The 9,652-nt window shown below is 52.0% G+C and overlaps 1 pseudogene; it reads right to left on the reverse strand.

Annotated features, from left to right (window-relative positions):
- Positions 1-337: 337 nt before the first annotated feature.
- LOC143641130 (protein phosphatase 1J-like) lies at positions 338-9,167 on the reverse strand (annotated as a pseudogene).
- Between the last annotated feature and the right edge of the window lie 485 nt (positions 9,168-9,652).

Consider the following 9,652-nt stretch of genomic DNA (forward strand, 5'->3'; position numbering starts at 1 on the left):
CGCTGCAGTCCAGGGAGGAGCCCAGCAGGCCTGACCCCAGCGCAGCCCTTCCAAGGGGAGGGAACGCGGTCCGCACTCCGGCCAAAGCCCCCTCGCCTACCCCGCCTGAGCTCCCTGCGAGTGGAGAGGAGGAAAGTGTTCTCCCGGGAACTGTGACACCCTTCTCCCCCTGCCCTGACCCCAGTACCTTCCGCTCTATCGCCTCCAGGTGCGCGGGCCGGTGCTGGAGTCTGAGACTGACCCTAGGGGCCAGGGCCCGCCCCGCCCTCCTTCAGCGCCAGGGCGGGGAGGGCGGGCCAGCAGGGGGAGGGTCGGCCCGGTGGCGGCCCTTGGCCCATCACCGGCCCCAGCCCCAGGCGGCCACAGGTCGCCTTGGCTGCGGCTGGAGGATTGGGGGCGCCTGTCCCGGGCTGGGGGAGAGGCTGGAAGGAGAGTCGCAGTGAGCTGCCAGGACTGCAGAGGAGTGGGCGGTGACCGGAGTGGGTGGGACCCCGGAGGACTCGGCCTCTGCCCCGCCTTCCAGCCCCTAGGGGCAGATGGGCGTCGGGAAAGTTGAGAGGCGCTTGGGGTGGCCTCAGGGAGGGCAGCTGCTGCCCTCCCGCGGCCAAACAGCACCTGCTCCTGCCCCACCTGGGCGGTCGCGGGAGGCAGGACAGGGAAACCCGGGAGCCCACGCGGGAGATGGAGTGGGATGTGGTGTGTGCAGAAGACCACTCTCTGCCACTAGAATCCTTGCGGAGCAAGCATAGCCTGACTTCATTCCTAGTCTGAAGGTCCTCCAGGACCTTCTGGGACCTGCAGACCAAGATCACTGTTCTGCCTCATATTCCCTTCCTTCCACTGCCCTGAGTCACAGGGAGGGGTGGGCAGGGCATAAAAGTGAGCTGGATAGAGGGAGGAAGGGGCTGTTCCAGAGTGGGTAAAGGTGATTCCCTAGTGGATTATTCTGTCGCTCTGCTGTGGTGGATGAGTGACTCCCTATAGTGTAGTCATTGTTCCCTACTGAGGGCGGAGTAACCTAGTGTTGCCACCAGGCCCAGGAGGAAGTGGGGAGGACGGCAGGCTGCCTGAATGTGAGTTGTGGGCACTGCCTGGACTGAACCTCCTTTGTGTGACTCCAGGCTTTGGGGACCGACCGGGTGGGATGGGTCAGAGAAGCTGCTGGCTGCTGCCTCTGTCTTTTGTCTGGGCTTTCCTCCTCCTGCTCTTCTTTACACATCTGAGGTGACATGTAGAAAGGCAGAGACTCTGAAGGCATACATCCCTGCTTTGAGTGCTGTCCTTGACACTCTGATTATCTAACCCTTAGTGTTTTTCCTTGTTGGTCAAAATGGGAAGTGCCCCATTCACCTAAAAAGCCACTGGAACCTGAGGGAAATAATTTTTGTCAAAATACCCAACAAAGAGAGGGCACCTGGGGGCTTTATAAATATTCCTTCTCTTACCTATCAGTCACCCAGTAAGTGGTTCTGCTAGTATCTGGTTTTGTACATGCAGTAATGGGGATTAAACTGAGGGGTGCTTTACCACTGAGCTACATCCCCAGCCCTTTTTAATTTTTATTCTGAGACAGGGTCTTGCTAATTTTTTGAGGCTGTCTTTGAACTTATGCTCTTCCTGCCTCGGGCTCCTGAGTTGCAGGAATCACAGGTGCACCACACTGTATTGGCTAGATGTTATTTATTATAGCAGACCTTTAAGTATAGTTCCACATGCTACACACTATTCTGATACACATATTAACTCAGTTACTCTTCAAAACAACCCATGGGTTAGGAACTATAACTGCACACAGAGGTTAAGGAATTGCCAAAGGTCACATAATTAGCAGAGAACAACAAACCAGGATTCAGTATCCAGGCAGTCCAGTTCCAGAGCCCAGGGGCCTTTTCTGTTCCCTCCCCCACCTATGATTTTACTTCCTTCCTCAGCTGGGGCCAGAGTGGGTGCTCCAAGCCAGCTCAGGCTCCTTCCTGTAGCATTATCCCCTGGGCTCAGCCCTGCACTCAACAGCCCACACAGCCGCCTTCCCAAGAAGCTCCCAGTAGGGAGTGTTCTGTGTTTGCTGGTGGTGGTGGTGGTGGTGGTGGTGGTGTGTGTGAGAGAGAGAGAGAGAGAGTAGGGTTGGGGGGGGTATTCTCAGGGACAAGAGTGCAGAGAGGCACAAGAACCAGTAAACAATGGGGGTAGGAAGTTTGGTTCCAACTTACAAGCAGCTGAAGACGCTGGTGCTCAGTCTCCGGGGTAAACTCCCGGAATATTGGAATGATTTTACCATTCCAGACAATGATGGCCCTGCCCAGAGACAGAAAAGACCTGGCTCTCCTCAGCCCCCTTCATGGATAATTCCAGAGGGAAAAGGCCTTCCACTTAGGACCCCTTATCCAGGACTCCATCTTTCCTCTCCTTGTGGATATATCAGGCCTTTCTTTATATCTATGGTCCTCCAAGCTCCTTCAATCTTTGGGGTTTCTTTAAATATTATATTTTATTTTTTTAAAGTACTGGGGATTGAACCCAGGGCAGCTTTAGCACTGAGCTACATCCCCAGCCCTTTTGATTTTATTTTGAGACCCAGTTTAATATAGGGTCTCACTAAAGTACTGAGGTTGATTTTGAGCTTGTGATCCTCCTACCTCAGCCTCCTGAGTTTCTGGGATTACAGGCATGTGCCACCATGCCAAGTCCAATATTTGACTTTGAACCCCACCACCTCACTCTTCTATCCCCCCATCCTAGAGAGTATGGTCCCTTGTAGCCACTTTTAAAGCCCTTCTCCTCCATACCTGGTGTCACCTCCAGTGGCCACATATACCTTGCCTAGCAGGTACACCACAACCAGTGCATAGCAGCCCCCCTCTACTTGGTGGCCATGACACTCCCGCTCCCAAGCCATCTGCTCATCCTGCCAAGTGAGTAAGGGTTAAGAGGGAGGAGAGTAAAAGAAGAGTTTGCAGACACTGGGCCACCCTCCAAACTCCCATCTGCAGAAATCATCTGGCACAGCCAGACCACAACTGAAAAATAGTGAAACACTATCCCTTTTGCCTCCCCTCAGAACCAAACTCTGCTCTGGCTCTCAATGATGTTGTAGGTTCTCAGGGTCAGTCCCTAAGGCCACCTGACTGTCACACAGTTGGCCAGAGTGTCTGCCTAGCCAGCCTTTGGCCCAGGCCTCCCACTCACCATGAGCTGGAAGGCATTCTCAATGGCCCCTACCACCAGGCTTTCATGAGTCACTTCCTTCTGTGAAGACCGGCAAGACTGAGGACCAATCAAGTGAGTAGAATCAGAGCAACCTGGGGTCCCTGAGGTCCATGGGAGGCAGAGGGGAGGTGGTGAGGGGTCTTGAAGTATTTCTATTAGGTCCTTTAGTTGCTTCCGGAGCTATGAGGCCATTTCGCAGCTCCACCACAGGCATGTCCATCAAACAGGCCCCAATAATAGAAGCAGAGTCCCTGGTGGGGGGAAAAGTTGAAGGTGAGTAAATCTGTGTGTGTGTGTGTGTGTGTGTGAGTGTGTGTGTGTGTGTGTGTGTGTGTGTGTGTGTGTGTAGTATAGTATAGGGAAAAGAAAAAGACTGTAGGCATCCAATAAATATCAGAGAGGTTGGCATTACAGGCTAATTAGATTTATTCACTTATTCACCCAGGGCACACTATGTGTCAAAAGAAAGGAGAGCCTCAAAAAAGCCAAATTCTGAGGATAAAAGATGCAAAAATCAGCATCAGTAATTAATTAAATTATCCCTAATACACAAACATCTACATTTGAAGTAGAAAAGTAAACAATCATCTGACATGGCAGGACTTAATGATTCAATGCCACATAAGGGTTCTGTGGCAAACACAGAAAGCTAGTGAGTTAGGAGGCAGTCTCAGAAAAAAAACCAGATGCCTGATATCCCTTAGGATGAGTGTCTGTGTCTCTGGAGGCTAAGAGAAGGGGTGAGGTCTTACTGGGCTTTAGCTAGGCTCCCTAGGGGCCCCTGTAACACTCCTCCATCCTTCCACATACACCACTTCACAGCAAGCCTGGTCCTCATTGTGCAGGTTCTTTCCAGCATTGATGACCCTGCCAGGCCAGAGTGACCACATCAGGTTGGACACCAGATGAGGTCCTGGAATAACCCCTACATTAGACATATACACATCCTCCCCTGTCGGCTGGCCAAGCTGAGAAAGGTCACAGCCACCTGAGATTCAGGCCAGAGAGAAAAGGAGCAGGTAGAACTGATGAGGAATACTGTCTTGGTGGCAGGCCCTACTTCATAGAAAGGTAGACAGTAGCACCTGCCTGCCTCAGATCCCCCCTTAAGTGGCAAAAGTGGCTCCCTCAGGGGTTCTGCTGGAGTAGCCAAGATGAGGGTAAGAAGCTTTACTTCTCTGTTCACCAAGACCCTTCATTCCACCTCCAACCTCAATCAGTTCTCCCAGTACTTTGTCCCCAGCAATCCAAAACTGATGGGCCCACTCACCCTCACCCTAAAACTACCCAGCAAAAGTTTCTGCCTGTTTGGCAGTGAGGAAGTGCTTCAGCCCAGATCCGGAAAGAGGAATTGAAAGTAGAGTAAGAGTATAGGCCCACCTGGACTGGGAAGGAGCCACTTAACCACAAACTTCTCCCTTGTAGGAAGTTAAAAGAGGTGATGTTGGGGCAATGAGACCACCAGCCACCTTTCTCAGCAATCTCAGTATCCCCAACTCCCTCAGGGTTAGGTTTTCTGGTAGATACATTAAAAAAACCATGTAGCATAGGAGCATGCCCGCCGTCCTGATCAAGGGGTCTATTTCCTTGATCTGCTGCACCAATAGGTCCACCTGGAGAATGCAGTCCAAAGGGTACCCTCCCACTGCAGTGGGCTGTCCCCTCCCCCACCCTGGGAGCCGGTGGCCTTCTGGTGTCAGGCTATTTCTGGGTGTGGAGGGTGAGGGGAACGGTAAGAGGGACAGGGAACTGGAGCTCTAGGGCTGGGAAGGTGCTGATAGTCTTTCCAACCACTATCCCCTGGTTAGAAGGAACTCCGCTCCTTTTTGAACAACCGCCTCCACCCGGCAGTCCCTTAGCCTTTAAACTGCCAAGCCGCCATTAGGAACTGGCGAACTCATCTTTGGCAGGGGCCCCCATCCCCCACCCCCCAGCTCTGGGAGACAACGGGGTTTTGAGGGGAGAGAATGAGGGTGATCAACGAGTTACAAAGTCCTGAGGAAGTTGACTCAGGCTGCACCCAATTGAAGAGAGGGCCTGGAGTGGGTGGTGCCCGAAGCCCAGAGGATAGCAAAGGTCCCGGGAAAGGGGGGTTCATGGCTCCAAGCGCAGCACAGGGGCGGGGGGGGCGCATCCCTGGTGCGGGGATGCAGAGTTGGGGAGAAGTGGTAGTCCCATCCAGATTTGGGTGCGGGGGTGGGGAGGGGGGGCGCTCACTCGGTGTTGCCAGTGCTCCAGGGAAGGCTGCGGCCCCTGTCCGGAGGGCTTTGCACAGCCCGGCCCGCGTGGTCCTCTGTGCGTAGCAGCCCCCCCCCTTCCCCCCGGACTCAGCTGCAGATAGGTCGGTCTGGAGAAGCTCGCTGGAGCCTCTACGGTCTTTGCTGACGCCCCGCTTTCGCTCCCTGGCCTGGCTGGAGGGCTCTTGGGCGTTTCTGGAGCGGTGGCCGGGGGCCCCGAGGTCATGCTGGGCAGGTCTGGGGATTTGGTGCGCGGAGGTGAAGCACCCCTAGAGCTCACCAGGTGCGCCACTGCCGAGCGCACCAGGTTTAGCAATGTGCTTCTTGGCCACGGCCTAGGCCCTGCCCCTAGGGCTTGGCGTGGGCGGTGCTTACCCCTGTTGGTCCTTTGAGGCCATTGGCTCCCTGCCGGGTTGGGGCTGTGCCAGGTAGAACTTCCCCTAGCTGTAGGCCACCCAGGAAATCGCCCCACTGGCTCCCGATCTCTTCTCCACCTCATTCTGGCTTCGTCCTGCAGCAGTTTCTCAGAGGGAGAAGGTTTGTTGTGGGAAAGGTCTGAGAGAAGGAAATTTTACTTCAGTCGTTCTGTAGGAGAGACATCAATTAGACCTTCCTTATTGTGACGAGGGTGGTGGAGGTGGTCTCCCCGCTCCTGGTTCAGGGTGGTCAGGCTGCCTTCAGGGCAACGAAGCTGATGACCTCAGAGCGAAACAGATGCTTCGGGGCCGCTGGGTGTGAAACAGCTGGTGTGACAACACCTCTGGAGATACTGGAGTGAGAGCGAGAGCAGCCAGCTGGTGCAGAGTGGAGGCAATGGTAACCATGCAGGTCACAGCTGATCACCTTGGATCAGAGAGGCGGGGTAAATTCCTGGACTTTTTACGCTACTGTTATCTCTGAAGGTCACTTCCACGTGTGGGAGAGCGGTTGCCACTCCTACCCCACTTACTTTCTCAGAACCTTCCCCGTACACTCAGATTTAGACTTCTCATCAGTTAATAAGAATAACAACGTAATATAATAAACAAATAAATACCATTTATAGAAGACCTACTGGGAAGTAGGCCTTTTACAAAGCACACTCTATACACCAATTTGTCACTCCCATTTTACAAATGAGACGGGACTGGAAGTACCTGTCATTTAATATGACGTGTCAGAAGAGATCATATGGCCATTGAGAGATTCATAACCACATCAGTCTCCTGATACCAAAACCTGGTTCTGACTTGAGAATCAAGTTGATTTCTCTAAATCAGGGAGGGAGAGTTAGGAAGAAGATGACAGCAGTTAGAGGGATGAGGTTCCTCCTCTGCCTTTCTCTCTTTGCTCAGAGGCTGGGGAATCCTGGAATGCTGGGCAAGTTCTCTTTCACCAGGGGGATACAGAGGCCAGGTTAAACTCCTGCCTGGGTGGATTAAAAGCCCACTTGCTCCAGGACTAAAACTAGACCAAGTACCAGGTGGGATGCTTATTCTTTCTGCTTTCTGCCTCCTGGGGGAGTGTGGTACTGACCTGACCTGGGAAGAGCTCTATTCCTAAACCTGGTATCAGGGAATAGATCATTTTAGGTCCCAGGTATGCCCACACAACACACAGTTCAAATGAGGCCAAGGTCTCTGTGCCCTAATGCAATTTGGGCTAGCCATCATGGGCCACTAGAATCAAGTTCATTATAGGGACCCTACCTCTCGGCTCTGTCCATTGAGTGCTTCCTGACAATAGCATACTCTGTACCCCAGGCTAAACTGTGCTCCCAGAAGGGTTGACTTTCCTGACCTACAAAAGTCACTCAGGTGTATGGATTTTCTGTAATTATGCCCGAGATTTTGGCAGAAAGCCAGAGCAAATGAAGTCACAAGAGGGAAAAAACATCAGACCCCACAGAGCAGCAAAGACTGGGATAAAGAACACGCTGCTGCTTGTTATGGGTGTTCCTCTCCTGTTTTAGAAAAACGGGAACCAGCTCTCTGATAAATGACATAACATCACTGCCAGCTCAAAGACTGAAGAAAAATATGACTCCTGGCTATTTTTATTATTCAGTGTTTCTGGGATAGTTTACTTATCACTTCTCACTGTCACACAGCTCCTTATTCCCTGCTCTTTCCAGCATCTATGGAGTGGCTGCAAAATAGGCCAAAGAGTTAGGGCCTGGAGACCCCTTGCTTCTGTACCAGATGATCCCCAGGGAAGTTGGCAGCATCTGTGGGCTGTTGAACAGCACCCCAGCCTGCCCAGACCATAAGAATTTCATCTCCCTGAGCTACCCACCCATTCCTGACATCATCACATCTCCTCCATCTTCAGACTGCCCCAGACCTGGTAACATGGTCATTGCCCCTATATCAAGGTGGCAGAAGGTGAGAGGAGAAAGGTAGCAGGCTGGGAAGAAGCAAATCTGTGGGATGTTTTCCTTAGTTCAGACTGATAATGTCTAGCCATAAAGGGGGACTGGAGAGCCTCAAGCCAGGCCCCTTTTTCACAGTCCACATGCAGGGGTTCAGGGCCTATTATTTTTATTATTTGGTGTTTCAGGGATAGTTTGCTTACCATTTCTTCATCCTTGCCTTTTCCTTCCATATTACCCCAACCCCAGAGCCCTATTTCAGTAAGAGGTATGTCCCTCCTATGAAGAGAAAAACTCACAGAACCTCTGTGCCCTTTATTTTCCTAGTACTTTTCACATACAAAATATAACCTTACAAAGAATTATACAATTGCCAGGCATAGTGGTGCATGCCTATAATCCCAGGGGCTTGGAAGGAAAATGGCAAGTTGGAGGCCACCCCAGCCATTTAACAAGGCCCTAAGCAACTTAGTGAGACCCTGTCTCAAAATAAAAAAAAAAAAATTAAAAAGGACTGGGGAATGTATCTCAGTGGTAAAGCACCCCTAGGTCCAATCTCCAGTACCTAAATAAATAAATCTACAGTGGAAATTTATATTACAATTTTTCTCTGATGCAGACACTGGGTCCCAGAATTTGGTTCCCAAGTTGAGACTCACACCCATCATCCATAGGGGTATGTGTATATATATACACACACACACACACACACACACACACACACACACACACATATATATCCCCTTCATAAAAGACCTCCTTTCGAAATAAAAAGGATCAGGGATGTAACTCTAGTAGAAGGCCCCTTAATCAAGCCCTAGTAGGAGGAGGACATGGAACAACTTTCTGCAACCATGGGAATGTTCTATATCTGCTTTGCCCAATACACTTTTTCCTAGTTTCTTGTGGCTACTGGACACTTTAAATATCATTTGAGTGCTAAGTAAAGTTTTAATGAGTTTAGATTTAAATTTAAATAAAATGCAGCTAGCGACTACCCAACTGGACAATGCAGTTCTGGAATCTTCAAAGCTCAAAGACACCTTGCAGGTCCAGGCAATGACTCCTCACTTCCAGCACCCCACCACCACCCCCATCGCGCTGCTTCCCTTCACCTCTGAGCATCACCTCCTTCCCCTGTGCCACAGAACTAGGCGTCAGGAGACCTGCAGGTTTTGGAGGACTTCCTCAGGGTTACCTATCTGACCAAATCCATAGGGGCCAGTGGTTCTCCCATCCCTCCTCCTGTCCTGAGCCTTTGTGCCCGTCAGCCCGGCCGAGCGCCCCACACTGCCCTGAAGGAAGCGGCGGTGCTGGCGCAGGGCTGGAGGAGTGGGGAGGCACCTGAGCCTAGACTGCAGCATCCGCAGCATGCTCCCTGGCCTTCAGGCGAGAGGATCAGAGAGGATCCGACTGATTGAAGCCAGGCCCAGAGCTCTCATCACTGCTGCATGGGTGATATGGGTTTGGCCAGAGCCTCGCCATCCTGGGGGTGCAGCAACTTGGTGAGGGACGCAGACATAGCCCTGAACTGGACTGCATTCAAACTGGAGGCACCCGACAGTAGTCTGCTTTCTGAGTCTTGGTCCCAGGTTCAGAGGCAGTGCGGACCTCAGGCCAGCAGGTAAACAGTGGGCACTGCTGTAGGGCAGGTAGATCCCTGTGAAAGTGCTCAGAATTATGGAGGACTGAATGGACACTGGGGGTGGGTGAGGGTAGGTTGTGGAAGGTTGGAGCTTCTTGTGATTCACGTCTTCAACTCCTTGTTGGTGTGCAGGCTGCTCACTCAGTCTCACTATAGCATGGGTTGGATGAGGGGGGAAACAGGTTGAGAAACTGAGGTAGAGCATAGAAGTTG

The sequence above is a fragment of the Callospermophilus lateralis genome, unplaced genomic scaffold (assembly GCF_048772815.1).
Source record: "Callospermophilus lateralis isolate mCalLat2 unplaced genomic scaffold, mCalLat2.hap1 Scaffold_86, whole genome shotgun sequence".
Taxonomy (NCBI): Eukaryota; Metazoa; Chordata; class Mammalia; order Rodentia; family Sciuridae; genus Callospermophilus; species Callospermophilus lateralis.